Raw genomic sequence first — 13,933 nt, forward strand, 5'->3', positions numbered from 1 at the left:
AAATTTGGGAAAAAATAATTAGTCACAGCAGTAAAAAAGTTCATAGCAAATAATTTAAATTTTTAAAAAATAAAAATCAATAATAAAATATATAATAATAAACAATAATAAATAATAAAGTCAACAAAAGCAATACTTCAAAATAAGTATGATAATCAAGGGTTGAATAATAAATACATTAGTTTTAAGGCCATATTAGGCCTGTAATGTGACATTTAAAAATCAGAAAATGCCAATAAATTTTTCTTTTCAGGTTCATTTGTAAAATGTATCAGAGAGGACAAGGAAAATTTTTATGCTAATATTTATTAAAAGAAGAGATAGAATTCCAGGTGTAGAGGCACAATTATAAAAGGATGTTTAAATTATGACCAAAAGCACAAGTTTAAGCCCAAATTGAATGTAATCAAAGACAGGAATGAAGCAGTACTAATGGAAGAAATGGAAATCAAAAACAGATTGAGTATTGTGAGGAACTGTACAGCAGAGAGGATATGGAAAATTTCGATTTAGAACTTCCTCCACTTAAGCATAAGGTTGAAACAGCAATCAAACAATTTAACAATAAGGCCCCCAGGTGCAGATGGAATCCCAGCAGAGTTAAGGCCACAGGGGGTGGAGGGATAAGAGGATTTCACAGATTAATTATAAGGATATGGGAGCAGGATCGTGGCCTAGAGACTGGAAGAAGTCAGTTTCCATACAACTAATTACTGAAGTACTGGATGAGCTTAACACAAGAATTAGGATTGATCACTAATTTGAGGTATGCTGATGATACCATACTTATTGACAAAAAAGAACTAGGGCATATCTTTAATAAAGTTAATAAGATCAGTAAAAACAGAGAACTCAATCCTAATAGGACGAATATTATGGTTCTCAGAGGAAATATAGACAAGGAAGCTCCTGAGAAAAGTGTACTTTAATGGAGAAAGAATTGAGGAAGCCAGAAGTTTGAGTGCCTGGAATCCATTATTAATGTGAAGAGTTGCTATTCAGAAGATTAGGAATGGTTAAAACAACAGTCAGAGACTTGTCTAAAATCTGGAAGGATGAATCTATTTCCACAATAATAAAGCTGAGAATTCTGGATGCAACTGTTTTCCAACAGCGACTTATGGATGTGAGACTTGCAACATAAAGAAGCCTGATAGGAAAAGATAGTTGCCTTGGAGATGTGTTTAGTTGGCTGTTTAAGGATATTATTATTATATGGGCAACTCCATGGAGTCCAAATACTCATCACATGATACCCAATTTATCATACCTTTCCTTGAACCCATCAACAGACAAACCACTCACAAATGACTGGCAACCAATTCCACTCATTTACAACTCTCCAATCAAAAAATGTAGTCCTCACACCCCTACTAACCACACCTATATTTAACTTCCAGGGATGAACCCCTTGTTTTTGTCCCTCTAGCCAAGTGCTGAAATGTTTCTCCTGAATCTATTCTACAAAACCCTTTAAGCAACTTAAACATTTCTATCATATCTCCTATAAGCCAACTTCTGCAATCCCCACAACAATCTATCCTCACGGGGAACATTCCACAGGCCACTCGCATCTGAATACCCTCCACTGCTTCCTCAACCCCAAGAAACCCACGGGGCCAGACTTAAGCACAGTAATCCAGATGTGGGTATCAAAGACCTTATAAAGAGGAATAACTTTTATCTCTACTTGTTAATCACAGGTTTGATAATATAATCCATGTATATTTATATTATTTAAACAGCAAACAATCATCAGCATCAAATTCTTGCCATGTACCCTCAAGGGGTGTACAGGATATGATAGTACTATATGAAAAATTTACATCATTACTAACTTCCTATCTACAATTTTCCTCCAAATCAGTCTGTTACTTGTCAACACTCCAACATTACCAGATATTATATTTCTATCATCTAAAGCACTTTTTTACTGTATCAATCCACCTATATCTTGGTTTTCCTCTGGGTCGTTTTCCTGACGACCTGGCAGAGAACACTTGTTTTGCTAATCTTTCCTCTCCCATTCTGTTTAAGTGACCATACCACCTGAGATTAGCTCTGGTAATCTCAGGTGGTATGGTCACTTAAACAGAATGCTGACAATGTCAAGTTCTTTCCTAATATCCCCATTTTTAATATGATATGATATTGCCATTGATGACATCTGTTCGTGCTACTAATCTTTCTCAGGACTCTCATATCTGCGACCTCTAGTCTTTGGTCAAGTGTTTTACTTCTGACTCAGCTCTCAGATCCATAAGTTAAAACTGGTTTGAACACTGTCTTGTATATAGCTAATTTGGTGTTCTAATTTCTCTCTTATTCCATATGAATTTATTCAACTGACATCCTACCATACCAGTTTTGTATTCTGTTGTCTATTTCATATTTAATTTACCATCTTCAGTAAAAATCATGTCTAAGTAACCGAAATGTTTTACTTGTTCCACAGGTTCTCCATTCACAACGCAGTTGATATCTTCAATGATTCTGCCTATTTTCATTGTCTTGTTATTGCTGACCTTCATACCATATCCATTACAACAGTTATTCAATTTAGTCAGGGAATCTCACAGACTTGCAGCACATTTATTTAGAAGTATAACATCGTTCGCATAAAGCAAAGAGCTGAGATTAACACCTCCAATTTTAATATCTAGTTTAATACCACTTTCTTTCATAATGTGATCCATATAGATAATGAATAACAGAGGGGATAATGTACATCCTTGTCTGACGCCAGATTTAACATTAAACCATCTTCCTGTACTTCCTTCAAATCTAACTGCTGACTTACAGCTCAAATAAACACTAAGTATTGCTTGATATAATGCCCCATTGACACCATATAACTGTAGTGTATTAAATAGCTTCTCTCTTGGCACCTTGTCATATGCCTTTTCCAGATCTACAAAACTTAAATACAGATCTTTGTTATATTCCCATGATTTCTCAACTATTTATCGTAAAGTGAAGATCTGATCCTGACAGTCTCTATTTGGCCTGAATCCAGCTTGTTCTTCACCAAGGTTTTTATTCCACAATTCTTCTCAATCGTTTCTCAAGTATACTTGCATAAATCTTACCAGGAACACTCAGTAGGGAAATACCTCTGTAATTCTCACATTCAGTTTTATTTCCCTTTTTATATATGGGTACTATGAGAGCTCTACTCCAATCATTGGAAATTCATCCCTCTGTCCAAGCCTTCTGAACTACGCAGTGCAGCTACTGTAAGACTTTTATACCTCCAATACTTCAGCATTTCTGGTCGAATATCATTTACTCCTGCTGCCTATCCATATTTCAAGCCTTTGATAGCTTATTCTACTTCAAATATGGATATGTATTCCTGACTGCATGTCTGGTCAGTGTTTTTACCACTGTGCTATCACTGCTTGCGTTTCATTTAGCAATTTTTCAAAGTAATTACTCTGTAAAAGACCACGATTGTTTGTCTTAAAGTTTACTGAAGGAATTTGTGTTAGAGAGAGAGAGATCTACTGGCCGTATTACTGGGTTTTATGCCAATTAAACAATACTGGTGGTGCAGTCTTAAGAAACAAATTTTCCAGTATTCATAGGCATATGACTCGCAGTACGAAAGGTCAATAAACCTCTTACGCAATAGTAGGATAGAATAAGAAAGGAATATATAAGGAAAGCATATAATATAATAAAATAAAGATATTACAAATAGCAGCAAATAAGAACCATATTATTACAATGGCACAGTAGCCGGCAGGATAAAATCCACAGTAATTAAACAAATAATAGAGGATTGGAACAGTTTTGTAAATAAAGATATATATATATATATATATATATATATATATAGCGTAAGAAAATTTTTAAGAACAATGAATGTGAACAGCCTTGATTCAGGAGCCACTAGTATTAACACGATGGGGATGTAGAATTCTTTAGAACAGTAAATCCTCACCTCATCATCCAACAATTCTCTGAAGAGGACCACGATGATGTGTTGTCCTTCAAGTTTGTAGAGGAGCTAAAGAACGTCAACAACTGGTCGGACTTCCAGCTTCTAATAATATTAAGGAATAAACTGATTGGCAAGGTCGAGAATTTTTTTGTATTCCTCTCCCATACTGAGACACTTTGGAATACAATAAATTCAAGGATACCCTGATATCTCAGTTTTCCATAGTTAGAAGTGTAGGTCCGAACCTGTGGAGGCTACAAAAATGTAGACAAGAGAAGAAAAAAATCTATCACAGATTATTACAATAGGCTACTCACGTTAGCTAATAGCTTGAGCATGTCCAGTGACGAAAAGAGCCATCTTGACTGGGCAGTATTCAACCAATTCAGGTTAGGAGTGAAAGAGGAGTATAAAGAGACAGCATATAAAAGGAAGATAAGTAATTTAGAAGAATGCTATCAGGCAATAAAAGAAAAAGAGGAAAGGCTTGGAGATCTTCATCACGCCTCTAGTGCCAGCCAGATACACAACATTACAGAAGTGTCAGATCCAAAAACTGAGGTTAAGAAAGAGAAAAATCCAGGGAATCCTAAAGAAAAAAGTGAAGACCAACAGAAGGGAGGAAAAGAGGAAAATAAAGCCACATAAATAAATAACATAGACCACAACAGATTGACTGTCGCAGAGTCTATTAACATGGAAGAACTACATTCTTATATCAAAAAGGAGGTAGAGAAACTGCAGCAGCCCTTGATGGAGAAACTTGACTCCATTCTAAACCAATTATGGGAGTTCAAGGCACCTCCAAGGAACAGCTGGACCCTGAACAAGAGTGTATTAAAAAGGAAAACAGGAGAGAAGTACCTCAGTGCTACAGATGTAATAAGTTTGGGCACATTGCCAGACACTGCTATAGCAGTAGAAGAGACTCAAATAGAAAGATATGCTGGGAATCTAATATGGTAACTACTTGCCACCATCACACACAGAGAACATGGAAAACACGAAGAAAAATTGGGAATCAGCATGAAGGATCTATGACAGTGATACAGGGAAAAATAACAGGGATACAGTGCAAAGTTTTGCTAGACACTGGTTCCCAAGTTTCAGTGATTACAGGGTCTTTATTCAGGAAGCTGAAATCTTGGGTGCCCGACTGTATCACTATGCTGAAAAGGCTGATCATATTAAATGGAATTGCGAACTCCTCTGTTCATGCCTCAGAGAAATTGAAAGTAAACATGTGGTTGCCTGGTTTTGAGTTGACAGTCTCACCAGAGTTAATAATTCTCCCAGAAACCTCTAGAACTATGGAAAAGATAGCACTTGGAACTGACTTTTTAGAGAAACACAGGTTCTCCTACGATTTCTCTAAAAAGGAAATTTCCATAATGGGAATTAAGCAGATTACCTGGAAGAAAGATGCCCAGAGACGTCGTCCTGACAGAAAATTTAGTGAAAATAACACACGGAACGACCATTTCCAGTTAGAAAAAGGGGGGGGGGGGCAAAGGAAAATAGAATTGTGTTGATCAGAAAGACAGGGAAATTCTTTGCCTAATTCCCCAACTATTAGAGATACTCAACAGGAATAAGGGGGAGACCTTACACACATCGAGTGTCAAGGTGGCGGCAAATGAGAAGGAAGTTATAGAGGCCACAATAAAAAATGTAGTAAAGAATTAGAAGAAGAAATAGAAATCTCCTTCTAATTCTCCCGCCCAGGCAACGGGAGAATTAGAAGGAGAGCAGAGTATTGTAAAGGTGTAAACTGCCTGAGGGATAATGACAAACATGATCACATCAGTCGTACCAGGAACGGCCCACAGATCAGGCTGACTGCATTCCCAGCTCAAGAATATATGACGAACCTGAGTACTGTCTGCTTCAGAGAATACACGAAGCACGACACAGAAACACTGTAAGGAAAAAATTTTCATCCACATTCATGACTTAAAATTTTTTCATGAAGGGGTGGGCCTTTGTAAAATTCAACGTAGCTTGGAATTTTTCAAGTGCTTTACATCAACTTTTACAGAGGTCACAAATCAAAAGATTGTAATATAAAAATAATATTTTGTAAAAAGAACATATTTAATCCTAAGATAAAACTTAACCTGGCCAAGACTTAGTAAACAAAGAATGAATAAAATTTGCAAGAAACAAAAGAAAATGCTATGTCACTCCAATCTATATGTTAATGTGGTATTCAAAAGCACTTTAACTAAGTGCTTTTGAAACCATTGTTTACAAGCTCTGTGTACAGGTCATTCTTAAAAGGGACAGCAAAATTCACAAGTAGTTCTGGTGTCCGTCCAATTGGATTTTGTGTAGTATACAAAGAGAAGAGAGAATGGGTCGGTCCAAACAGAAGATCAAAGTCATACCGAATTCTTCGGGGGTCTCAACTCTTCGTGCAAAGCCCCGGAGACAATGAAATAAAACAGCATTGAAGATCGACAGAAAGAGATCGGCAGTTAGAGACAGAAATCTCGGAGTAGGATCCAGAGGGCAGGACGTTACGGCGAGGCCACACCAAAGGAGAAGCCGATGGGAATGATGAGAGAACAGCCAATGTAAATACCTGAGGCAGTTTCGATCGGATATCTTTTGTCGTGGGAGGTCAACCGAAGCCAATAGTCGCAGAGCGAACTTCAAGCACTGGAGAACTTGCCTGTATGCTGAAACCTCTTGCCTGAGCTATTTGCGTATCGGAGAATTGCAATCCAAAGCCCGCTACTAATCCGACGAAACACCCCTGAAACAAGACTCTCCAGAAGGAAGCCTAAGGCCCGAGATGAAAGGAAAAGCATAGGGACTTCAGTGCAAGAGCTTGGATGAGTGTGCGACACAGAGCCTCTGTAAGTTTGTTCCATCTTTTGTTATACATTCCCTTTTGTAATCTAGGAGATACGTTATAGATGGAATGATAAGAATTAAGTTAATAGTAATAAGAGGTGTCTTTAAGAGAGTCATTTGGCATGTTAGTAATTGGTATAAAATTTAACACGATGGGGATGTAGAATTTTTTAGAACAGTAAATCCTCACCTCATCATCCAACAATTCTCTGAAGAGGACCACGATGATGTGTTGTCCTTCAAGTTTGTAGAGGAGCTAAAGAACGTCAACAACTGGTCGGACTTCCAGCTTCTAATAATATTAAGGAATAAACTGATTGGCAGGGTCGAGAATTTTTTTGTATTCCTCTCCCATACTGAGACACTTTGGAATACAATAAATTCAAGGATACCCTGATATCTCAGTTTTCCAAAGTTAGAAGTGTAGGTCCGAACCTGTGGAGGCTACAAAAATGTAGACAAGAGAAGAAAAAAATCTATCACAGATTATTACAATAGGCTACTCACGTTAGCTAATAGCTTGAGCATGTCCAGTGACGAAAAGAGCCATCTTGATTGGGCAGTATTCAACCAATTCAGGTTACGAGTGAAAGAGGAGTATAAAGAGACAGCATATAAAAGGAAGATAAGTAATTTAGAAGAATGCTATCAGGCAATAAAAGAAAAAGAGGAAAGGCTTGGAGATCTTCATCACGCCTCTAGTGCCAGCCAGATACACAACATTACAGAAGTGTCAGATCCAAAAACTGAGGTTAAGAAAGAGAAAAATCCAGGGAATCCTAAAGAAAAAAGTGAAGACCAACAGAAGGGAGGAAAAGAGGAAAATAAAGCCACATAAATAAATAACATAGACCACAACAGATTGACTGTCGCAGAGTCTATTAACATGGAAGAACTACATTCTTATATCAAAAAGGAGGTAGAGAAACTGCAGCAGCCCTTGATGGAGAAACTTGACTCCATTCTAAACCAATTATGGGAGTTCAAGGCACCTCCAAGGAACAGCTGGACCCTGAACAAGAGTGTATTAAAAAGGAAAACAGGAGAGAAGTACCTCAGTGCTACAGATGTAATAAGTTTGGGCACATTGCCAGACACTGCTATAGCAGTAGAAGAGACTCAAATAGAAAGATATGCTGGGAATCTAATATGGTAACTACTTGCCACCATCACACACAGAGAACATGGAAAACACGAAGAAAAATTGGGAATCAGCATGAAGGATCTATGACAGTGATACAGGGAAAAATAACAGGGATACAGTGCAAAGTTTTGCTAGACACTGGTTCCCAAGTTTCAGTGATTACAGGGTCTTTATTCAGGAAGCTGAAATCTTGGGTGCCCGACTGTATCACTATGCTGAAAAGGCTGATCATATTAAATGGAATTGCGAACTCCTCTGTTCATGCCTCAGAGAAATTGAAAGTAAACATGTGGTTGCCTGGTTTTGAGTTGACAGTCTCACCAGAGTTAATAATTCTCCCAGAAACCTCTAGAACTATGGAAAAGATAGCACTTGGAACTGACTTTTTAGAGAAACACAGGTTCTCCTACGATTTCTCTAAAAAGGAAATTTCCATAATGGGAATTAAGCAGATTACCTGGAAGAAAGATGCCCAGAGACGTCGTCCTGACAGAAAATTTAGTGAAAATAAACGGAACGACCATTTCCAGTTAGAAAAGGGGGGGGGGGCAAAGGAAAATAGAATTGTGTTGATCAGAAAGACAGGGAAATTCTTTGCCTAATTCCCCAACTATTAGAGATACTCAACAGGAATAAGGGGGAGACCTTACACACATCGAGTGTCAAGGTGGCGGCAAATGAGAAGGAAGTTATAGAGGCCACAATAAAAAATGTAGTAAAGAATTAGAAGAAGAAATAGAAATCTCCTTCTAATTCTCCCGCCCAGGCAACGGGAGAATTAGAAGGAGAGCAGAGTATTGTAAAGGTGTAAACTGCCTGAGGGATAATGACAAACATGATCACATCAGTCGTACCAGGAACGGCCCACAGATCAGGCTGACTGCATTCCCAGCTCAAGAATATATGACGAACCTGAGTACTGTCTGCTTCAGAGAATACACGAAGCACGACACAGAAACACTGTAAGGAAAAAATTTTCATCCACATTCATGACTTAAAATTTTTTCATGAAGGGGTGGGCCTTTGTAAAATTCAACGTAGCTTGGAATTTTTCAAGTGCTTTACATCAACTTTTACAGAGGTCACAAATCAAAAGATTGTAATATAAAAATAATATTTTGTAAAAAGAACATATTTAATCCTAAGATAAAACTTAACCTGGCCAAGACTTAGTAAATAAAGAATGAATAAAATTTGCAAGAAACAAAAGAAAATGCTATGTCACTCCAATCTATATGTTAATGTGGTATTCAAAAGCACTTTAACTAAGTGCTTTTGAAACCATTGTTTACAAGCTCTGTGTACAGGTCATTCTTAAAAGGGACAGCAAAATTCACAAGTAGTTCTGGTGTCCGTCCAATTGGATTTTGTGTAGTATACAAAGAGAAGAGAGAATGGGTCGGTCCAAACAGAAGATCAAAGTCATACCGAATTCTTCGGGGGTCTCAACTCTTCGTGCAAAGCCCCGGAGACAATGAAATAAAACAGCATTGAAGATCGACAGAAAGAGATCGGCAGTTAGAGACAGAAATCTCGGAGTAGGATCCAGAGGGCAGGACGTTACGGCGAGGCCACACCAAAGGAGAAGCCGATGGGAATGATGAGAGAACAGCCAATGTAAATACCTGAGGCAGTTTCGATCGGATATCTTTTGTCGTGGGAGGTCAACCGAAGCCAATAGTCGCAGAGCGAACTTCAAGCACTGGAGAACTTGCCTGTATGCTGAAACCTCTTGCTTGAGCTATTTGCGTATCGGAGAATTGCAATCCAAAGCCCGCTACTATTCCGACGAAACACCCCTGAAACAAGACTCTCCAGAAGGAAGCCTAAGGCCCGAGATGAAAGGAAAAGCATAGGGACTTCAGTGCAAGAGCTTGGATGAGTGTGCGACACAGAGCCTCTGTAAGTTTGTTCCATCTTTTGTTATACATTCCCTTTTGTAATCTAGGAGATATGTTATAGATGGAATGATAAGAATTAAGTTAATAGTAATAAGAGGTGTCTTTAAGAGAGTCATTTGGCATGTTAGTAATTGGTATAAAATTTGTGAAATAACTTGACATAGTTAGCTAACCTCTTCGTGAGTGGATTAGAATTTCAATTAGCTGATTTTGTAAGCAGAGAGTAAATAAGTAGTTGTGCTATAAAATTATTTAGTATTGAAGTGAAAAAGTTTCTCTTTACGCTAAAGGTTTAACAGATAGATAGAGAGGGCAACCTCCCTATCGTTTGATTGATGTACCTTTTATACTAGTGTAAATAAATGTGTTTTGTTTATATGTCAATAGAGTGCTGCCTGATCTTTCAAAATACAATGCACTGTTATTAAATAAATGGAAACCTAAGAGCGTGAACCAAGTAAGATAGCAGAAGTGTGTAGTTAAGTGCAATTAGACCACGACTGTTTGTGTTAATTTTTACTGAAGGAATTTGTGTTAGATGTGAGAGAGACCTACCGGCCATGTTACTGGGATTTATGCCAATTAAACGATACTGGTGGTGCAGTCTTATCAAACAAATTTTCCAGTATTCATAGGCATATGACTTGTAGTACGAAAGGTCAATAAACCTCTTATGCAATGGTAAGATAGAATAAGAAATTAATATATAAGGAAAGCGTATAATATAATAAAATAAAGATATTACAAATAGTGGCAAATAAAAACCATAGTATTACAACTCCATACTTCAAGGATATCTTTTTCACCAGTTTTCATGTCACCTTTATTATCTCTAATTCCTTTTACAGCACTCTTTCCTCCATTTCTGAGTTTATTCAACAACCTCCAGAATATCTTGCCACCTTCTTGAAATTTATTTTCTATGTTCTTACCCAAGTCTTCCCTATGAGTTTTGTTTAGCTAGTTTTACACAGTGTTTAGCTTTCTTACATTTGTCCCTGTATTCTCTAAGAGCAGAAGTTGTTATTTGCCAGGAACTTTTGATATGCTTTCTTCTTTTCCTTCACTGCTTCTTTAACTTCCTGTGTCCACCATGAAGTTCTGATTTTTCTATCCTTACAGACAACCTCACCACATGACTCCCTGGCTGAATCAATCAGTGTTTTCTTCAAGGCTTGCCACTAAATCTCCAAGGTTTGGTTCCTGTTCTCAAACTCTTTCATTTTTTCTTCAATAATCTTTGTGTATTTTAGTCTACAGTTCACATCTGAGAGCTGCTCAACTTTTATTCACTTTAAAACTTTCTTACATGTTTTTCTTTTCAAAATGAAATTCAATTTTATCCTGCTCAAGACTAAATAGTGTTCACTTCCAATTTCAAATTATCTGTACACTCTGGTGTCTCCTGCACCAGGGAGAAAACATCACTATCAACAATAACATAGTCGATGAGACTTTTCTTATTCCTTGCCTCTTCTCTCCATGTGAATTTGTGCACATTTTTATGTTGGAACATGGTGTTAGTAATAACCAGTCCATGTCCTGAGCAGAAATCCAACAAGTATTTGCCATTATTAGCTTTGCTCTTTTCTCCAAATTTTCCCAAAATATTTTTGTGTCTGACAATCATTTCCTACTCTGCTATTTAGATTCCCAACAAGGACTAACTTTTCCTTTTTCATTGTGTCAGATGCTTTCTCTAAAGCCTGAAAAAATTCCTCCACTTCTACCTTAGCAGAACCTTCTGGGACTATAACACAAATAAGGCTCATTGTCCAGTTCCCCATTCTGATATTTACCCACATCGATCTACTTGAGACTGCCTGCCATTCAAGAAGATTAGCCTCGTATTTAGTGTTGAATACAATGGCTACTCCTTTTCCTTGATTGCCATTGCCCGAATATAACGTTTTGTTTATTGCTCAGAAAGATTGCACCGGTTTTTGTCTTTTTTGTGTCAGTCACCCCTATTATGTCGATCTGGTACTTATCTAATTCCTCAGCTAGCTCCATTTCTTTGCTATTCAGGCTTCTTATGTTGATAGTACCGATCTTTAACTCTGGTGATGTTGAGTTGGGGTGTGTTTTCAGATTTGTTCCAGTAGCTGACTTTTCGCTGTTTGCCCTGGTTCCCTGGCAAAAACAACAGGGGCCTTGTTTAACCGGGCAATGCCCCAGCCGGCATGAAATTCTGTCATGTTGTACCATCATTTCTATCTTTTGGTTTAAGCCAATAAGAATACAATTTGGCTGGCTAAATCCCAAAATGCCAGCCCATCCTCGTTCATTCAACATCCAGGTAGATACCCAACAGGGTGCACCACAAGAAGCCCTGGTCGGTTCTCCGCATTCCTTTAAAGGCTATGTGGAGGTCTCCTCTCAGTTATAAGTGACAGCAAACTTAAAAAAAAAAAAAGTAATAGCAAACAAGTATGAAGTAAAGTACTCAACTCATCCAGAACATCTTACTGAATTTATTTTTAAGTCAAATAGAAAGTGTTCTTCAATGTACAAGTAATCTTATGAGCAACCTTAGCAATATGTCCTATAAACTTTAACTATTTGTCTACCACCAACCCTAATATCATATAGTGAGTAGTAGTTAAAATGGATGGGTGCTAGAAAGATCAGTAGGACTTTATGGTTCCTTAAAGATATTGACAGAAGAAAGCTGAAAAACTTTGGATACACTAAAACAGGAAAGAGGACTTCTCAAAACAGTAATAGAATGTAAAGTTCCTGGGAAAAAAAGAGGAAGAGGTAGATTTTCAATGAGATGAATGGATGGTCTGTGTGGATTGACTGATATTCAGCAAGTTGAAGCTTCTAGAAAAGCATATGACAGGACCACCTGGTGAGGACTGGTGTGGAACATCAAGGAGAAAAAAGTGACCATATAGCATCTGGGAATGTCAAATGAATGGGTGTAAAATGCATAAGTACTTATTATGAGGATAATTTTCTGCACACTGCATATACATGACAGGTAGAACAATACAAGTTGTCCCCTTCGTTATCAGTCTTAAGTCAAACTGAGTAAAAGCATCACGTGCCTGTTTTCTGTTTGTGACATACTGGGCCATGAAATAAGACTTCAAGAAATGGAGGAATAATCTAACTCAGGTCAATCTAACTACTGTGCAATGAAGAGCAATCATTACATGAAAATATGAGACCACATTTCATGTTACATATCTTATCTAATGAAAAATATGGATGCAAAGTGCTCTTCCCAACCATCAGTCTTGAGAGAGCTATCCAGACTTTGAACTGTTTACCAAATGGGAAGAACCATTCTGAATATGATAAGTAGTCAGTTAATAATAAAAACAAAATTTCTCACAGAAAAATAAAAACAACTAAAAAAACTGTAAATCATGAAAATAAGACTAATTATTCTGGAACACAGCCTATATTTCTGAATTCACTTTAGTGATGGAGGTGCATCTTTCTACTGTTCACTCAAAATATTATTATTATTCATATGGGCACTCCATGGAGTCATAAGACTCACCATGGGAGATCCACTCTATTCATTAAATCCATGTCTATCATACATCTTCTTACACCTATTCACTGTTGGGTCGCACACGAACACCTCTGACAACCCATTCCACTCATTCACCACTCTCCAAAAAAAGAACCTAGTCTGCACATCCTTTACTAATCACACTCTTACACTGCTCCCAAGTGTGACCCCTTATTTCCCTCCTGTTCCACATCTACTGAAAAAATTTCTTCTATGTCAATCTTATGGTATCCCTTTAGTAACTTATAAGTTTCTATCATATCCCCTCTCCTTCACCTGTCAGTTAAACTCTGCAACCCATATACCCTCAATCTTTGCTCTTAAGGAACATTCCACATACCCGTGGAATGTTCACCACCTTGATCACTCGTCTCTGAATTCTCTCTACAACCTTCCGATCTCCAAGAAACACAGGTGACTGAATCATAGCTTTAGGAAGAGGAATAATAACCTCCCTATCTTTACTTGTCAATGTGCGCGTCAGCATCCAAGTAATTCTGTGAGCTATTTTGCCAATTCTTGCAATATGTCTTCTGAATTTCAAATCTCTATCA

At 37.5% G+C, this 13,933-nt stretch overlaps 1 protein-coding gene across 2 annotated transcripts in view; it reads right to left on the reverse strand.

Annotated features, from left to right (window-relative positions):
* Positions 1-13,933, reverse strand: part of LOC150098418 (tudor domain-containing protein 5-like) — a 471,387-nt gene that overhangs the window by 224,555 nt on the left and 232,899 nt on the right. The gene's annotated exons all lie outside the window — the stretch shown is intronic.

Source organism: Typopeltis vanoorti, chromosome 15 (genome assembly GCF_054136105.1).
Source record: "Typopeltis vanoorti isolate ZY-2024b chromosome 15, IOZ_Tvanoo_1.0, whole genome shotgun sequence".
Lineage (NCBI taxonomy): Eukaryota > Metazoa > Arthropoda > Arachnida > Uropygi > Thelyphonidae > Typopeltis > Typopeltis vanoorti.